The sequence below is a fragment of the Aquila chrysaetos genome, chromosome 22 (assembly GCF_900496995.4).
Source record: "Aquila chrysaetos chrysaetos chromosome 22, bAquChr1.4, whole genome shotgun sequence".
In the NCBI taxonomy this organism is placed as follows: Eukaryota; Metazoa; Chordata; class Aves; order Accipitriformes; family Accipitridae; genus Aquila; species Aquila chrysaetos.
Genome location: NC_044025.1, coordinates 16257201 through 16277094, shown reverse-complemented (window position 1 = coordinate 16277094; position 19894 = coordinate 16257201). Strand labels below are relative to the sequence as shown.

General features: G+C 42.6%; 1 protein-coding gene across 4 annotated transcripts in view; it reads right to left on the bottom strand.

The window, feature by feature from the left end:
- ADAMTS2 (ADAM metallopeptidase with thrombospondin type 1 motif 2) overlaps positions 1-19894 on the bottom strand; it is a 190130-nt gene that overhangs the window by 69060 nt on the left and 101176 nt on the right. The window lies entirely within an intron of this gene.

Below are 19894 nucleotides of genomic sequence, written 5' to 3'. Positions count from 1 at the left end.
CTACTCCGTAGAAAATTAATTTATGGGCCAACTTCTAAGTTTCACTGACTTAATTGATCGCATCTGGGAAATGCTTATCTTGCAAATATTTCGGCAAGTCATTGTAAACTGGCCTGTATTGCAGAGCCTGTGACTTGCAAAACATGTTGCCTGATTTACCACATCCCACCCGTTTAGAAAGCCCACAGCTGCCCTAGGAAAAGGGCTCCGTCCCTCGCTCAACCACACGTGTGCACCCACGCAAAGTGGGCTTTGTTTTACATGACTCATGTAGAGCTACAAAGGGAGCTCAACACTCTCAATCTCGTTTGCAGCTAATGCATAATTAATTGAACTGCAGAGTTCAGCCACATCTCCACACAGGCATTTGGAGTAGAGCCACTGCTCCACGAAGCTGTACGAGCCCCAGAGATCCTACCCAAAGTCCAAAACACAAAACCTTCTCGCTTCCTTTGAGCAAAGGATCAGGATCTGACCCACACCTTACTTTCCCCAACCAGGCTTTAAGAAAGTGTTTATGGACTATTTGAGTCCAAGTCTGCCACCGAGATACTCGAACGTCCAATCCATATTCCAAGCATGACTAAATTACAGCAAATTAGCACATTAAGTAAGATGCCCAGCTGACCCTCTGGCTTTGTAGGTGACACGTCTAACAATCCCACTTGCATTTTTAACAGAATGAAATGCCAAACCATGGTACAGAACCTGAATCACAACAGGTTACAGGGAATGACAGTTGGCCTTCCATAAGCCAACTACTCCGCAAGAAGGGGAAATTAAGTTTAACTACAGATTAACAAACAAACATTAAAAAACACACAGGTAAAAAAAAAAAAGAGTCAAATTCCTAGCCAGGGCAGGTGGGGTGAGAAGAGGGAGTGTCCTGGTTTCAGCTGGGATAGAGTTAATTTTCTTTCTAGTAGCTGGTATAATGTTATGTTTTGGATTCAGTATGAGAAGAATGTTGATAACACACTGATGTTTTCAGTTGTTGCCAAGTAGTGCTTAGACTAAGTCAAGGATTTTTCAGCTTCTCATGCCCAGCCAGCAAGAAGGCTGGAGGGGCACAAGAAGTTGGGAGGGGACACAGCCAGGACAGCTGACCCAAAGTGGCCAAAGGGGTATTCCATACCATGGGACATCATGCCCAGTACATAAACTGGGGGGAGTTGGCCGGAGGGGGCAGATCGCTGCTCGGAAACTAACTGGGCATCAGTCAGTGAGTGGTGAGCTATTTCATTGTGCATCACTTGTTCTGTATATTCCAATTCTTTTATTATTATTATTATTATTGTAATTTTATTATTGTTATTATTATCATTATTATTTTCCTCCTTTCTGTTTTATTAAACTGTTCTTATCTCAACCCACAAGTTTTACTTTTTTTCCCGCTTCCCTCCTGCATCCCACTGGGTGGGGAGCAAGTGAGCAAGCGGCTGCATGGTGCTTAGCTGCTGGCTGGGGTTAAACCACGAGAGGGAGAAAAGACAAAGAAATATAGAAAATAACCACACATCATTGGAAATACTACTGAAAAATAATGGTTGAACATCTTTCCAATGCTTTTTAGCCATAACTACAGAACAACAAATCTTGTCTTTTGGTAATGTTTCAAAGTGGAATTATTCCATCCTTTTAAAAAAGGGGAGCTCTTTTGTGAGGTATAAAGTCTCACAAAGTTGTAAATGATATAATTAAATGTTTTCAATGTCAAGTATAACAAACATAGTATAAATCTCATCAGTGTAAATAATGTATCACACAAATGACAATGCAAACAGCTCCTTTTCTTCTATATAATCATAATGATCTTTTAATTAGACAAAGTAAACGATCTGCTCATTTCACCTTGTAAAGAAAAGCATAGGAAGAAAGTTTTCCAAATTCTAAGGTGAAAAATATGTGCAAATCGAAGTGATTTTGACCTTTAAGTCCAACCAACTTCTTGTACATCTCAGAATATTATGCCAGAAATCAGCAGTCAGTCAGAAAAATAAGGTGAATTTGAGTTTCACAGGAAGAAAACATCATCCGGGCAGTCTGAGCAACGGCAATGCGATGTATGATGCCTTGGCTACTTACATTGGCAGGATTTGAATCAGAGCAAGAAGGAGTTATAATTTCACCTATGTTTTGAATATATTCTTGTTGCTAAATCTGCTTGGACTTTCTGCAATAACACAACCAGCTGCAATTGATTAGAGACTGTAAGAAAGACAAAGCAAACTTGGAGGATGCAGAAATTTCTTAAACTTCAAAATGACAGTAAAAAACCCTGAAAGAGAAAACCAGACTATGCTCCAGTGCAAGCGCACGAGGTTTATTCCCAAGGCATTTCAAAATCAAGGGCAAAGGCTTCTTTTGTCATTTGTACACGAGCTCTGAATCTGTCAGGCCCTACAAAAGGCAAACTGCTAAATGCTGCCCTTCCTATTGTGGTGTGTGGGTGGGAGACAGGGTCGCAACGACAACGACTAAGAAGAGATGCTTCCGAAATGCAGCACTCTTCATGAACATGTACCAGGGATGGAGAGAGGGGGAAGGAAGGGAGGGAGGAAAGAAGCTGGATGGATGCATGGATACCAAAACTCTCTGGGGAGAAGGCAGATCAAGAGGCAGAAGTTGGAACAACATCAATGCGAAAGAGGAAAGTGAAAAGAAATCACGACTGGTCTTCCTGCTGCAGTTCCCCCCTGCCCCTAGGAAGGCAAAGCCAGGGCTTGCTCCCACCTCCCGCTCCCCAGCCCTGGGGGCTGCAGCCTGAGAACAGCCTCCGAGCTTCAGGAGCGCAGGGATGAGAGCCTAGGTTTGCAAGGCAATCCATCTCCCCAGCGCACGTGGGCAGGGCTTTAATGTTTCTTTTTCAAGATAAATTTAGCATTAATATCTGCAGGCTTTAGAGGATTAGAGGCAGGTCAACATGCAGTTGTTTAGTTTTCTGGCAGGTCCAAGATATTTTTAATTCCTTTTGGGTCAAACGGACTTGAATACTGTTTTTTTTTTAAATGAAGAAACAGATCATTTCCGTTCATCTGAAATCACATTTTACTCATGTGATATGAAATCAAACACTTCAAGTCTCAGTTCAGAGAATCATTTAAAAATATAAGATATTTCAAGGGAAAGAAGGGAGATGGTTTGTTTCAAACTCACTGCCATGAAATCCTTCAACATTTTCAGGGTTTTTCTTTCTTTAGCTGTATAAAGTTCATTGAAAATTCAGTAACTTTTGTCACCTAAAAAATTTCACTCAACTCAACTGCAAGTGCCAGGACTAAAAAGAGTTTCCATTTGCTTCTTTCTACCATCTATCTCCCTTCCCCCAAAGGAACGATCATCATTTCAGGACCTTTGTATTTTTGTCGGGTTATTCACGTATTATTGATAAGCAAGCTGTACTCAGTGCTGTCTGACTTGTCCTTCAGATTGGCTTGCAGCCTAATCAAACTGAGGTCGTTTGTCTACTAAATGCAATGTAGCTGGTAGGATGTTATGCTCCTTGGCAGGCGATAGAGAACTCTCTCTTATAGGGACAAATCAGACCCACCGCACCTCAAAAGAAAAGCCTTTCAAGAATTATGTAGCAAGGAATTTATCTCCTGAATTAAAGACAGTATCATCTTTGTCTGTGTAAATAAGGCTTAAAGTGGTCAGAAATTGCATTGGTATTCACTTTGCAGAGTGTCATAAAATTGCCTTAGTATTAATGACTACTCTGCTTTTACTACAGAGAATGAAATCAGACTTTGGAAAGTGAATTCACAATGTCCAGTAAGAAGGGCTGGGAAGCCTTTTATATATATAGGTACACACATATATAGGTACACATATATATAGTTACACACACATAATAATTGCTAAAATGAAAGAACTCTGTATTTTAATAAGGTATAATGGCGGTTGGAGGGTTGGCGGACAACTCACTTGTTAGCTAACATTTCTATTAGAAATGTTTTAAAAAGGAGTCAAACATATTGGAAAACTATCATCAGAAACAACAGCAAATTGAGACATTCAATTTTTTAAAATTCAATCAAATTCTCTTTAAATGGTGGTAACCCAAACTGATGCTAAGAAGGCTAGACAAGTCAATGGCTGTTAGAGAAACAGTAGAAGCTGTTAAGGGTAAAACCAGACAGTTGCTCCAAAGCTTGTAAGTAGTTTCTGCCTCCTGAACTGGAACAGTGTATAAAGACCATTTATCCTCTAACCTGTTACTTTTGCAGAGTAACTGGGAAATGTTAAAGCCAACACCAAAAAAACCTTTCAAATTGCCTTACAAAGCAGTTGCTAGAGTAATCAAGAAGTTAACTGAGAGCTCTGCTGACATAAGTAGTAAAGGCTACCTGTAATTAACACATTCTGTCTAAAACCGGTAAAAACGGAGTCACTCAAGATCCGAGTTTCTGCAATGAGTTATGGGTTTTATCCAAATACTGGACTTGGATTAGTTGTATTCTATCATCTGTTTCTACCTAGTTAAGAATTGGCTAACCAAGCCACTCCTAGCTTACTTGATGCTAAAAATGCCTGTGATCAGTTAAACAATGACCATGGGAAGAAATGGAACAAATACAAAAACCTTCCACAAATCATTGGCTGTAACACCATAGTTTATGTTTCATTTTAGGAACCAAAAGGTAAAAAGCTGTCCATGAGTATATCCATCTTCTTTATTCTTCCAAAACCCTAAATGTTTAGATAAAAATGCTGATCATACAAACACTGAAAATATTAACACATACTGTGCTAACAGAAGTAGTAACATGGTCCCCTCATCTGAAGTCAGAACAGACTCTATCCTCTTTCAGTTCTTGCTGAGCAAGAGAATATTACTCCTTTGGTTGTTCAGCAGAGAAATTCTTTGTATTTTCCCATTACCCCAAAACGAAGAGAATTCTACGAAGCTAAACAGCAAAGCTAAATACTAACTGAATTTACTTCAAAGAAATAAAGTGAGATCTTGTAGCATGGGGGAAGCAAGGCTGGAGGGAAAAGTAATATCTTTTGGTAGCTGAAGAAGGCACACTTTGGGTGTCAGGGTCTCTTCAACAGATTATTGTACCCTAAGAGCATAGCTTCCTACCTGTCTCCTCAGCAACACGAGTACCAGAAATACTGTCTCCTTCAGTCCATCTATAGTATCTGTTCATGCAGATCTGAGACCATAAATCAGTGCTGAAAAGTAATGGTTTTGAACGTCAGACAAAACAGCATCTACTTGTCCGACAACAGTGCTATTCAATTATGCAATAAGAAAAAGACATGGAATTACCACAGACAATAAAGACTCTGCTTGGCTTTGGTGCCCTGGAAGCCCCCACGAGTCCCCAACAATTATTTTGGACTTGCAGGACTCTGCATGATCTTCTGCAGTGTGGGAGCTGGACACGTATTTGCTGAAGCTGACACTAATCAATGTCCGTCACTTTCTCACTGGTTTCAACTTTATTAGAAAAATGATATCAACAGCTGCTACTGTCCCACTGAGCTTCAAAAGAAAGCAGAGGGTTGATGGTATCTAGGTGCTCTCATTGCCTGGTTCTCCAGCTTATCTTCATCTCGGCTCCAGGCTGCCTTCGGTGCAGTTTTCCACTTGACCCTTCCTATACTTCTCTTAGGATCAGAGAATTTTAATTTACTACTTTTTCACTCTTTCCGATCTATTTCTGGCTAATCTTCTCTAAAATTTCTGAAGCATTTAGAAAGGTTTCTTACATTCTGGTTTTAGTCCAAGGTGCCTTAGTCTGAAATACTGCAGTGCAGCTGGGCAACTCTTACATTTTGCTGAATAACTGGTTCACCAAAAACAAGTTTTGATTGTTTTGAAATGATTTTCAAATTGAACCACAGGCTTTTTGAAGGGTAAGAAAAAAATAAAATAACGGAGCAAGGACTCATGTTTCATTTCAGTGAACATATATTCCACAATATGAAAGTGCCCAACCAGCTCAAGCTACAGCAGAGAGGAGGACAGGAGGACATGCAACCATACAAGCACCTGGGGGTGTTTATCTTCCAATGATAGAAGCCAGCTCTAGCTTGTGAAGCTGCAAATGTTGCAAAGTTCGTCCATGCATTAGTTCTCTGACATATAACATGCACTAAAGGAGTTAGTTCACAGAAGGAGCCAAAGGGCTGCACCTTGCCAAAGGACTGGAATCTGTGGGAGTTCGACACAACCAGGCAATATGAGGGAGGATCCTCAACCCTCCAGCCCGAGGGCTTGTTTTTTGCAGAGACTGTCTAGCTTTAAGCTATTACCTACTTCTTGACCCAAAAGGCCATTTGAATGGGAGATTATTATCCAGGTCTTTAGCAATGTTTCTCAGCCTTGCTAAAGATCAGGAAATACTGATTCTGAGCAGCCAGCTGTGGGGGAAAAAAAACCACCACACCAAAAAAACCCACCACAATGAAAAAAAAATCACAATATGAAAAGAAGGGAAGAAAAGCAGCCAGCAAAGGGAAAACCTTTTAAAGGTGAAACCACAAAGCAGGAGTGTCAAACTGCCGTATGAAATTAGTGCAGCAACCATTACACATTGCATGAGTTTCAGCTAACTCTTCTGACTGAGCTATAGCTGTGGGCTCCACACTGGGGTTTTTATGTTTGGGGGGCTAAATATTTTCAGACAATTCCACTAAAATTATGTTTAGAAAACTCATCTGGAAAGCCAAGTAATGCTCTGGGAGACAAAAGAGAACATCAGTATTTGGATCACCTAAAGTACTAGGAAAGTCAGCAAAGAACAAAATGTCTGAAGCATTAACCTGCCAGGATTATTTCTTAACATCACAAATTTCAGATCCATTTGAAGTCTCACAACAGAGAAACTAAGGCAAACGATTGAACTTCCTTGTGAAAAGATTAAAAAAAAATCCTATAGAGTACAGCATGTGGTCTTGCAGCTATGTCCTGAATTCACCCAGGGAGACTGACGCCTGTCGCAGAAACCCTCTGTTGCCATTAGTCAAGGCAAAGAGAGGGTAAAAAATGTACTTTCTCATCCAGCTGCAAATGCAGCTCCTCTTGCTTTGTTTCCCAGTCTTCCAGGCCTGGATCTAGCTGAATCCAGACATTACCCACAGCTATTGATCTCATCAAGGCCAAAAACATACCCGGTGGCCCGTGAGCAATATCCTGCCCCACTAGTATCGGCGGATTAACTTCAGCAGAGCCGTGTTTCCACCTTTTACTTGCAACTCAGAATAAACTCCAGAAAACCAACACCCTTCCCCAAAGACAAGTCATGGCAAGACCCCAACAGATTCTGCAGATAACCATCTGGGCGAGGAAAGGGTTCATGCCAAAACGCATGTGTGAGGGAGAAGGGTTGTTTGGGTTTGGGGAGAAGAGTTGCTCTGTTTGGCAGATACACGTAGAGTATGACGATGGAGCCAGAGGGCTTTGGGAAGAGACATTTGATGTGCTTTCAAGTGCTGGACCACTGATGGAAACACCGGTGAAGAACTGCAAGAAAAGAGGCAAAAAAGAGGCGCCGATGGCACAAAAGCGTAGGGGTCTGAAAACACATATTTGGGAGGAACCGGGGACTGAATAGAGAGAAAGAACCAAGTGACAAAGCAGCAATGCCCAGCTCCAGCTCCCGGAGTGGGGGCTGCTGACCACTGGTGGTTTCACGCTGTCCTGCACAAGCAGCTCATCTTTCGCCGGCTCTGGGTAATGCAGGGTAGAGCCGACTGAACATCTGCTAGGGATGAAAATTTCCTCTAGGAAACCTAAGCAGCTGGTGGATTGGCAGGTGATTGTAAAGCAAGGTGCAGCGTTAAACCTCTGCCCCTGAAGCAGGTGCCCAGGGCTGCAGGCTCTGGCACTGGCCGAAACCTCACTGCTGCTCCCGACCGGGGTGAGCGCAGCAGGAGCACCTCTGCAAAGGGGCAGGAGCGCAGGTGGTGACACAAGCGTCTTGGAAGACTGACAAAAAATGCTGAAGAGAGAGGAACGCCGCAACAGACAAACATGGTGGCAAGGATCAGGCTGACAGGGCCAAAGGGAGCCATTTCATGCATGCAGGATTATCACAGCTCGGCTGGCACCAGCACAGCCTTCTTCCTACCTCTGCCTTCCTGACACACGTTATTTGGAATAATGTGCACGTAAGTAGTACCAACTCTCAGTTTATGGAGTTCCCCCAGATTTACTGCTCCCTGGGAAAGCAGGGGGCCAATACAGGAGTACGAGATCCCAGCTAGCATCCTCCGCTTCCCACCCTTGGCACCCCGGGAGGAGAGGGAAAGAGGCCAAGAAGAGCCGGGCAGGGACTGAGCTTGTAGCAGGGCAGCTGACGCAGGGCTGCAGCCAGCCAGCGCCTGCGCCGGGGGCTGCACTGCTGCTTCGCCGCATCACGACATGTGGCTGCTGCTAAAGCTCATGCCAGATCTGCTTAGACTGTACATTCTGCAGGGCAGGGAGTGTCCCCCGCTCGGTGCTGGCACCGTGTTATCATGAGGCGTTTCCAGTCCCGGTTGGGCATTAGGTATAACCATCATGTAAGCAGCTGAGAGCAACAAGCCTTTTCTTCCCTGGAGCCAAATGCTTCCTCAAACTTCTATAAATCTCTGCCTCCTAACATGAAGTTAGCACAGCTCCATAATTATGGATGTAGCATAAGGAGCAGACAAGCTGAATTAGGCTTCCGATTGCATGTCTAATTTATGTACAACTGCAGCAATTACAGATGCAAATTAAATAACTGTGCAGAAAATGGGTTTTATTAGCCATAACTAAAACCCAATAAAACTCAGTAGCTCATGCACATCTCTGCACTGAATGTGCCTCTTTAGAATGTCAATTAGAAATGCGAGAAACGACCGGGATTTTCTATTTCCTAATCTGAAAAAAAAAAAAAGATAAGCTGTCAAGAGCACATGTCTGTCTTCCACAACAAAACGAACAGGAGCTCTAATTGGCAATTTCAGAGCAACACATTGTTTTACAGACAGCAGTTCCATGCAGCTTTTAAGCACATTATTTATACTCAGTCTTTCATGCCTGACACGGCTGACAAAAGTCTCATCTAATAAAACCATATGCTAAATGTAATTCAGCTTCAGAAGAGGCCCACTCTGCCTGGCAGGTTGGGATTTAAAAGTTTAAACACAAAGCTGAGGAACACTGTGCTTAACTTCACAGCCCTTCTGAGATTTGGGAAGTTGGGGGCCTCTTAGCATCATGTCAACTGGGTCCAGAGCTGTGAAAAGCCTCTCGGGATGTTTTAATGCTGAAACCACTCAAATCTTCTGTCATTCAGACTTAGCATGAGTGCAGCCATGTCTAAGGAGCCAGCGCTAACCTGTCAATTTGTTTAAAAGCAATAAAAAAAATTGTTCCCATTAAATCAAGGTTAATCCTCCTGCATAGTTCTTATACAATTCCCGGTTATGTGTGATTAAACCTACTCCATATACACATAGCACAAACACCTGGATAAAAAGTTTATATATACCATGGTGCGTCTGCACTGCCTGTTTGCTTCATTCCTTGTTTTGCAAGGGAGAGGGGATTTTCCAGGCTGGCTGCATTACGCACACTTGAGTTAATCCCTCTGGCTCTGACCAGGAGTGACCACTGGCTCTCAGCATGGGAACCCTGGTGTGTTCCTGTATAGCCACCTACACGCAGCAGGTCACAGCATACCACCGATGCACAGCATAGAGACACCAGGATTTCCAGCTACAGTATAGATAATTCCCACTATACAACACACATCCTTCCTTCCCCACCCAGCTGCAGGCAGAGGCTTAGGAAGGGCTCCGTTCCTCCCCAGCCCCCTGTGTACATCCCAGGCAGGGTGGGATTGCCCGGGTCCCTTCCTCAGGGTGTTCTAGCAGCCGCCGAGCAGGGCCAGCCCCTGGACACGAGGATGAGACACAAACACCCAGCTTCTCACACGGGGCAGGCAGCAGACACCAGAAGGGGAGCAGGCAGCGTGCCACGGTTAGCGGGGTCCCCTTGTCTCCAGGCTCCCTCGAACGTGGCTTCCACTGGTGCCCTCTTCTCCCACTGATGTCCACAGATGCTCTACGCTTCCTCAGCTGTCCCACTTCACGATGCATTACTTCCAATACAGCATCTTCCCCAACACACACAGTAATACAAGTGGGACTTAGTGCCTAAGATTAGCAGGATCAGTGCTATTACTACGCTGCTTCCCAACAGACCTGGTCCTGAATGCGGTGCCCTCCCTGCCGCTGCCCTGAGCTTCTCCTGCCAGGCCACAGCATGGACACTCATTCTGGATGCAGAAACCTCCTTCGAAATTTAAATATACCACATCCACTGACTTCCCCTCATCTCTTGTGGCAGTTATACCCTCAGACAACTCCAGCAAATTACTTAAGCATGACCTCCCTTGCCTGAATGTCTGCCAGGTAGTCTTAATTAAACTGTGCATTCCCATATACACTCTTCACAACACCCTGAGGAGAGGTTTCCAAGATTTCCTCATTTTGTGTATTCCTTTGAATCATCTATCATTAAACAGCAATAATGATAAGCAAAATGAAAAAGACAAGAATAGTTTTGTATCTGCAGAAAGATAACACATAAAAAATAAATAACCAGAAATCAGTGATTAGACCGGCCACCATGCCTCTCCCCAGAGATCCTGAGATGCTGAGGACATCACTATAGCTAATGAGGTAAGAGATTTTCAAACATCGTAGTGACGAACATGGAGTAAAATCCAAAGAAGATGCCTTCAGAACAGGTCTTATCATAAGAAAGATAATCTAAGTTGCTAAAAGAGAAGAAGGACTAGAAATATTGATTCTGCTTATGATTTAAATAATAGGAGCATTCACATGGAATCATCTCCACCTTCCATAACTAAGAGACTCATATCAAAGGCATTATCATTTGACAATTACTTTTTTATGTTGCAGTTCTAGATTCAGATGTTCCCGATTCCATAAGAAGCTTTAAACAAAACAACCCTCAATGAGCCCACTCCCCTTCCTAAACAGGTCCCCTGCTCTTAAATCAATGTTCGATCTACTGCCAGTCTGAGCAGTAGATCTGCAGCCACGGTGCAGGAGCATCCTGCAGCCACCAACTGCACCCAGCTCTGCAATAGCAGAGGAACAGGCAGAGCTCAGCACTGCCTCGGCACTTGAAGGAAACACCTTCGCTTAGAGGTGAACTGCTCTGGAAATGGTGATTTTTGCAACACCAGGAACAGCCAAAGGACAGAGACTGAACCACAATCTCCAAACTTCCAGCTGCCAGTCACATCAGTGGGGCTGTAACACAACACCAGCAGCATCCATGGCCCCGGGAGCCTGCTACAGAGCATGTAACATCCAAAGAAGGTGAGCAAGGTAATGTAAGGCACAGGTTTATTAATCCTGCCAAAAAAACAGTTTAAGGAGATTTAGGATTTACACATATCCCATGCCTGATTTAAAAAGATATTTTAAGTCATGCCTTTGTTTCTAGCTGTATTTTGTTGCTGACCTATTTCTGTTCATAATTAACACTGGGGTTTTGTTTACTTCAGGATCAAGATACATACAGAAAAATTATCTGGGTTGTATTTGGACTGATGGAACAAGATTGTTACCTATATTCTGAGTACAAGACTACTGTTGCTGATGAGTGAGCAGGAGAGAAATCCACTTGATTTTGTGATCCAAGCTTGACTTTACATAGCTCAGCACTCAAAGAAATGCTCTAACAGCGCAATGAAATCTGGCAGCATTTCCACAGCAATGCATATGGAAGTCCACAATGTCATCTCTGCAAAGTCATTTTTCAGAAGAGAAGTACACTCACAACTGAACCATGCCATCAAAAAATTCCTACACTGCAACCTAGCCCAGGGAATGTCAGGTAAATAAAAACCCAGCTGGTCACACCACAGCTAGCCCATTCATGTAACACTGGAGTAGGCGAAGAGAAAAAAAAAAGCTTTTAATTGAAACTAATGTTTTAATAATTCAAGAAACTACCTGCTCTTATGCTTGCTGCTGGTGGTTGGTTGGCTGAGGACACCAATGTAGGGCAGAGGGTTAGGATGTTGGGGAAGGAGACGAGAAGCAAATGATGGAAAAATGGGAGGAGGAGAGTTATACACATGGCCAAACTTTGCCTCCTTAAAATAGATGAAAAAATAAGGGGATACTATTTTATGGAGCAATGGATCTAATAAGAGGATAGTTATAGTCATTCATGGTGGTCTAGAGAACAGGACACTCTACATGAGATAAATGAATTACACCACCACAGTAAACGCATGGGTACATCCATTTTGGATTTGGAACCTTGTACGTGCAACTGGTGTGAAACCACAGACAAGACTTGGTATTGACATCCGTGGTTTGTGGGCAGTACTTCCATTACACAGGCAGGATGCAGACTCACTGCAGCCAGAAGACCTATTGAGATAGTCTAGCTAGAAAATACAATTTTCTTACATTGCATACAGTGGATCTGTGTTAAAAATTAATGAAGACTCAGGTACAGCTATCAATAAAGATGGACAAAAGTGAATACTATGTGCAAGGGGTTTCTGTGTACCTGAGGAAAAGAGCCACTTTCAGTCTTCCAAGCAGAATACCACACACGGTTACTTTGCTAGTGCAGCATCCCCAAAAGTCAGTGCATCACCAGATGCAATCGATCCATGCCAGGTTATGCAAGGTCTAGGCACACCTCCTACAGAAACTTGCCAAAGCAGAAATCCTTTTAGTACTTAACTTGAGATTTTTGTTAAGATTCACTTAATCTGCCTTCCTGAAGTACATTTACAAAGCAAAAATTATTAATAACTCCACCATTAAATTGCATTACTCTGCATAAGTAATTTGGGACAATACATTAAGTAAGTGAATGAATAATCCTTGAAATCTACATACAGTAGGACAACAGCTTTAATAGCAAATCTCTGCTGGAAGGAAAACCAGCAATTCAGGCAACTCAATTTATGAGGCAACTTACGAAAACCAGAAAACAATCAGTTTCATACTGGAAGCAAGTGGATTAACTTTAAAAGACACCAGCGTAGCAATTTATAGCTATTACAATTTTTTTGACAACATAAATTTCCAATTTCAGCAGCCAGAGTAGGTGAAGCTTTAAGCACAAAGAGCTCATTGATTCAGTATGTCTGTACAGTTTAATTCTGAAAAATCAATCATTGTGCATTTCCTCCAACACTTTTTTTTGTAGCATCCTCCTAAACAATTTATTATTATTGCTTATTGCTAAAATAGAAACGGTGATTCCACCACTCTCAGCCCTACTAAATCATTATTTAATGCTGTATGGCTGCCTTTCTTATATAAAGGGATAGCTTGGTTTATTATGAAGAACATTATTATTAAACATTTCTCAGTTGTGTTTACAGTTGGTGGCTATTATTTAAGAATTCTCTGTTTTCTTTGAAGAGATTTCCCTTGCCCCACCTATGTCGTGTCAAGCTCTTGGAATCACCTCTAAGGGAAAGGGTCACTTTTGGCTTCTGAAGTATCCCCAGGCAAAAGCCAGAAGCTATAAACATGAATTTTTCATTATATTAATTGTCCTAGTTTAACTATGCAACATGACTCTTCAAGATAACCGATACAGAATTTTAATTGCGTGTGAAATATTCAGTTTTTATAAGCCCCCTTCCTAACCTTTTTTATACTGGAGGGAGCTTCCGCCAACAAACACTGCCTCTTAGCTAATGTTCAACTTTCTTTGTAATTCACTTTCCTGACCTTTTATTTTGACATTTTCACCTCATATATTAATTCCTGCCTGCACTGAATACTGCAGCATTATAATTACTTACATATAAACCTTTCATCACATCTTTCTTTGGACTTTGTTAGAAGATGCTGTATATCAAATAACAGTAAATTTCACATTAATCAGCTGGCCTTTCAGAAGAACAGGCTGCCAGCAGCTGGGAGATGATCACACCTAGATCACGCTTGTGCTGCCAAGCGTGGGTCAGAGGAAACTTCTGCTTTGAGGGAGCAACACGGGGCACCCGAAAGAGAGAAACCAGCCTTCCCAGACCTCCCACAGCACCTGTGGATGTGTCTCCAGCCTTGCCCTCGCCCAGCCTTAGGGCAGCAATAAATTAATTAGGACACCGAGCACCCTCCCTGGACATCCCAGGAGCCCCACCACCCCAACAAGCCTTCAGACAGGCTTGAGAGTTACCTTTCTCATCCTGCTCTCTGCATTAATGGATATTACAGGTAATTTAAACCACATTTTCCAGTGAGTTTATTACCCATATCAAGAAAAACCCCACATAAATCATGCAGGTTTTATTGTATATTTTTATCTGCAGTACGTTTGCACACAATCTATTACAAATGGGTAAGATGCAGTGACACGCTGAAGCAGTCACACTCAATAAATGTTTTTTTCACCTGGTTTCCACATTAGAAACAAGAAACAGAAACTGCACAAGGCTTAATCCAGGTGATCAGGTCTAGTAAGGTGGTGTCCATTGGACCTGACACCTCCTAAACCAGCCCGGCGATCCACCTGAGGGTCTGCCACGGCAGGGTGGCATACAGCAAACAGTGCTTTGTGCGTCCCCGTACGCACCAAACCGCCTCGCGAGAGTCTGACCTGCCTCACCGGACGAGAGGAGACCTGTCTGGTCCGTAACAAGCACCCGGTTGAGCACCTGTTCTCCATGGTATTTCTGATTCTTCAGGGTAGAGACGAAAGCCTCCAACTGCCCAGGTGATTGCAATATCCAGCGGTGACTTCCATACACCAGTGTGGATTTTAGCCCTCCTCTGTCTTGCTGGGTCCTCTTCCCACAGCACAGCAGTGTTTAAAGCAGCATCTTTCCAGGGACCGGCAGGTTTTGGGATGACAACCCATGGCAAGCAAGACAGAGATTTAACTTGTCAAACTCCCAGCCTAACTTTTTTCTAGTCCTGTTCTGTAAGATATCATAAAAAGCATTTAGTTTTTTTCCACAGCAGCTGCCTTCAGAAAGGCTCTTGGATGTGAATGCTTTAAATACAATTCTAGCCTTTTTGGGTTTTTAATCTTCTAGTTATACTGAAGGAATTGTAGGACCTTCACAGCTGTCACAAATTTTTGATACCTAGACAGAAGAGATTTTCAAATAACGTGTGCAAGCAGCACAGATGTTCTTGCATTGTTCTTCCAGCTTCCATTCGGCCAAGGCCCTTAGTTCTGTTATTTACCATGGAGACCAGTGAAAAACTAATCCAAATATCTGGGGGAATTGAAGTAACCTTGTCAATAGTTCTGAGAAGTGGGTATGTGCTCAGCAGAGCAAGAGAAAAAGAAAAACACACCAAAGCCATTTCAAACATCATACAGTGTGAGCTGCAGTCACACTGAAACTATGCATCAGTGGAAAATATCCACAATTCTGTTATCCATCCTTTTATTTTACTAGCTAATAAAGATATAACTCAATTGTCTGCAGGCAGACACAGCTGAGTATTCTTCATGTAGAGATCTACATCATCTTCTAGTACCCTGAACATTAAACAGAATGAGATTCTGGAGTGATGCTTGACATGCAGGACAAAATTGCACAAGAGAGAAAAAGAAAGACGCAACAGCTGATTATGTACATGCTGCCATATATTAAATACATTTTCTGGAGTAGAAAAGTATATAGGGACAACACCACAGAGATGTTCAGGGGTTGCTCAGCCTTTCTGGTTCCCATAAGGCATTTCATTTTTCTCTTCCCTCCTCTTGTCAAGGTCCTGTCTTGTGCCCAGTTTAGTGCTAGTCCTTAAACAAAATCTCCACTCCAAAATTTACAAGCATATTTTCAACTCCTGACACTAATAAGAGATTTTCCCACTAACTTTGAGAGCCACAGTTTCATCCTAATCTTTGCAAAATAACCAAAATGCAACTAAGAACATAAGCATTACTAAGCAGACATCATCTGTGCCAGAGATAATCCTGTCGCTGAGAGGACTGTGAGGTATTTATCCCGTATTTTTGCTTTCCAAGACCACCAGAATAGTGTTTTGTTAGTACACTTGGAGATATCATTAGCTCAACCAACATGCTATTTTATTGGTCTCAAATTCAAAAGACAAGTCAGCTCAAAACTCCAACCATGATCTTTGCTTCTAACTTGCTAGGAAGAAGTGGAGAGCTCACAATCAATGTCCCACTATTTTTTAAATACCATTTCAAATCTCTCTGAGCAGATTATTTCAAAGCTTGATTCCAGCTCACCGCAGAGCGATGCTCTTGTGGAACTCCTGGTAATGGGAAAAGAGCAAGCAACACAATGGCTATTTATCAGAGCACATTGTAGGAGAGAACTTTGTGCCCATAAAAGCACAGCCGGGCCCCTTGGGTCTGTCCAGACACCAGCACTGCTATTTAATCGCTGGAAGCTGGAGGAACATTCAGAATCCTGGAACGCAAGTCAGTAAATTAAACAAGTGAAGCTTTTCTCTTCTTTTAACCGTTACAAGGAATTTTCAGCAAAATTCTGAAACCCAGGCAATATGGATGCTTTACTCCCAGCACAAGGAAACGGTAAGAAACTTTCCCAGGCTTGGCAAAAGGTGATGGAATTAATCGCTTTGGGGGTTGCTGTGTGCTTTCAGTGCGTACCTGCACAGTCTGGGGGTCGTTTCAGAAGTCACAGCTGCAATTCCACACGTTAGGCTGAGCCAAGTCTGGAACTCAGAGCGAAGCTTCAGCCATCTTCATATGAAGGATACAGTATGTCATGCCCAAAGTTACAGAACTTAATCTCTAAGAATAGCATCCTGCCCTGAGACTGTAGAAGCAAATCTATTTTTTAACTCCCAGTTTTAAATTAATCAAAAAATTGGCCCTCCAAGACCTTGGCACAGCATATTGCACCAGATATTTGTTCTTTCTCACTAAACAATTGAGCTGTTCTCTTTAGCCTTCCCACTTACTCAGAAGTAGCATCTTATGCCATTTTTTATTATTTTGTTTACTGAATATGAAGGGACATTTTCCTCTGTTGTTCTTCAAAGACAAAAGTCTCCTCATAGAAGAACTAAAGCACACACTTCTAATCACACTGACCTCCTTTATATAGCAGTTAGATATAGACTGATTAGCAACACTATGGATAACATTGCTGCTGCTGCTGCTGCTGCTGCTGCTGCTGCAGGGAATTCCAAGACAAACCCACATCCTTAGGAAAGGTTGCGTTCCCCTTTGGCGTGGAAGTTTCTGACATACCCCTGGCTGTACAGGACAGGTCATCAAGTGCCACCAGCCCAAAACATCACCACTGTCCATGACAAAGTCCTCGGCATAACATGCCACCTTCAGATACCTGGAAAGCAGATGCTCAGCAGGACGCCAGGCTTGCTTTGCAGAACCATCCCCATCTCATTGCTTGTGGTGAGAACTGGAGCAGCAGTTCCAAGGAAAGGGGCAGGTGGCACCTCACAACAGAAATCTCTGCTGTCTTTTCCAAGTACTGATCCAAGGGAAAATACATGTTTTATGCTTCCTTTACATTTCTGTGTCTTCACTTGCTAGGATTTCTCTGAGTATAATCTCAATTTTGGATATACCTCATTTTTGTTACTCCTAATTTAGGGATAATTGCATCACCCCTAAAATACATTATCTTTTTAGATTACTCCCAACTGTAATTTCAATATACATCGTCATTTTTGGCAATATGTTATTACCAATCAAAAATTACACTGATTCTTTTCTACCAGAGTTGGGAGTAACTGGAGTCAGTTAAATTGGTGGTAGGGAAAACCAAGGTTAAACTTATCTAACCTGAAACGCAGAAAGATGCTGTCTGTGTGGCTAATGAGACACCATTTTAAAATCAGGAATATATCCTGTGCTATCCCAACCCCATATATTAACTAAAAGTTGGCTCAGTAATAGCATAAGCATTTTGTTTTGTTTAGTGCAGGAATGGCCTACAGTTAAGTGCCGTAACAGAGATTGTATTCTGCACAGAGGGTAATGAGCCCTGGGAGAGGCATACACACAGCCATCGCCATAAAGCAAAACTGTCTGCGTGAAAGTTTGTTAATCTCTGCTATGAGACATTTCCATTAAAACATGTTTCATAAACCCACAGGTTCATTCTGCCAAAACCAGGCAGCTAGACTGACTCGTCAGCAAGCAAAGCCATGGAAGACCTCAGTCTCTGTTTAATGACCATTTCAACAAAACTTGCATTTACCCAAAGACCAACAGCAATTCATGTTCTGCACCGTTTCCCAAGCCAGACACCTGAATCCGAACCTATGTGCCCACAAACTTTTCTTTATTTTGCTATAGAAGCAGTGGATAAATTCTTCTAAGACCTGAATACTCATGTTACAGTTAGAAAGAGCACTCCAAAAGCAACTGATTTTTATATTCATCATAATATTCAACAAGATCCTTAACACTGACTTTACAGTAGGAGATAGTATAAATTTAAGAGATTGAATTAAGATAAGAATAAACAAGACAGAAGAGAAGGCCAAAGCCGTTTATTACAAAAACACACAAAAAAAATCACTACAACTTCTAGAAATGATAGATTACTTTTTTTTCAACAGGCCCCAAAGGTCAGTCGATTTGAATGACTTTGGAAAAAGGCAACACGTTAAGTCTGAAGCTGAAAATCCACCACGGAGAATGTCTAGACAGCGAGTCTTAAATCTCACTCCTAAATCAACTGAGCTGCAGCTCAGCCGTCCCTGCCATGTCGTCATGCCGGGTGAGAGACAAGTCTGGTGGAGGAGTCCCCAGGCACCGCGGCAGAGATGAGCTCTGAGCACCTGGGGCAATGCCCGAGGGCAGGCGACAGCCCGTCCCACCCGGCAGCAGAGATACTCTAGGTAAGCGGTACTGTATCGGGGTGGGTTTTTTTAAGGAGTCAGTAATGTTCTGCCTGAGCTTCCAGGTGGATTTAACAGGCACATCTGCAGCAGCAGCGAAAGCAGAAGCAGCAGCCAACTTTCTAATCTACGGATCTCAAAATACTTACAGAAGAGACTTGTATCGTTACACCGTGGTACAGGGAGAGGAAACGCAGCCCTGGGACGGGAGGGGAGGTGACCGAATGGAGAGCAGACGTCCCAGCCCATTGCCACCACAACATCCCCACCTCCACCACTGCGCATCCTCTGAAGGTGCCCGCTAGCTATTCTCCACCTTTCGTAACAGCAGATCTTCCAGCTCTTACTCGTGTCAGGTATACTCTGAACGCAGCCATAAGAAAACTCAACATCATCAAAAGTTTAGTGTCTGTTTTTCTCCACAGGAAAGAGTATAAGACTTCTTTTACTAATTTCTAATTCCACTGGCTTTGTGGACCTGCTTCAAAGACTCGGATACACCATTGTGTTGTATTTTGTACACCAGAGGGTAAAAGCTGTAAATTGTACTACTTTGGGTGCTGTCTTCTTGAAACATGATTTATCAGACCCAGCTCACCGTGAGGAATATTATGCAGGGGAAGAAGAGTGATAAATGCCATTAACGACTGGCCTGAGAACACGTAGGACAGAACAGCAAGATAATGGATAGTGTGGGACTCCTACCTCCTGGTCATGGCTGTAGACCATTAGACAAAGATATTGTTTTATGCTACAACAGGTTCAGACACACTCCATTCTTTTGTTTAATCCATGAAAAACAGATTTAGCAGAGAAACAGACAGGCAGTAACTCAAAAATAACATAGAAGCTTTTCCTTTTTCCTTCTTTTTTTTTTTTAATTTCTCCCTTGCATTCATTCCTTTGCTTGTTCTTCCTCCTCTCTCCCCATCCCAAACGTATCCTTTATTTGTTGTTGGGTTTTTTTCCCCCAGATAGACAGAAAGAAGTCATACCATCATTACTGAGCCTTAATCTCTGCCAGTCCTTGGTTTGATTCTCTCTAATTTCAGAAAAGATCCCG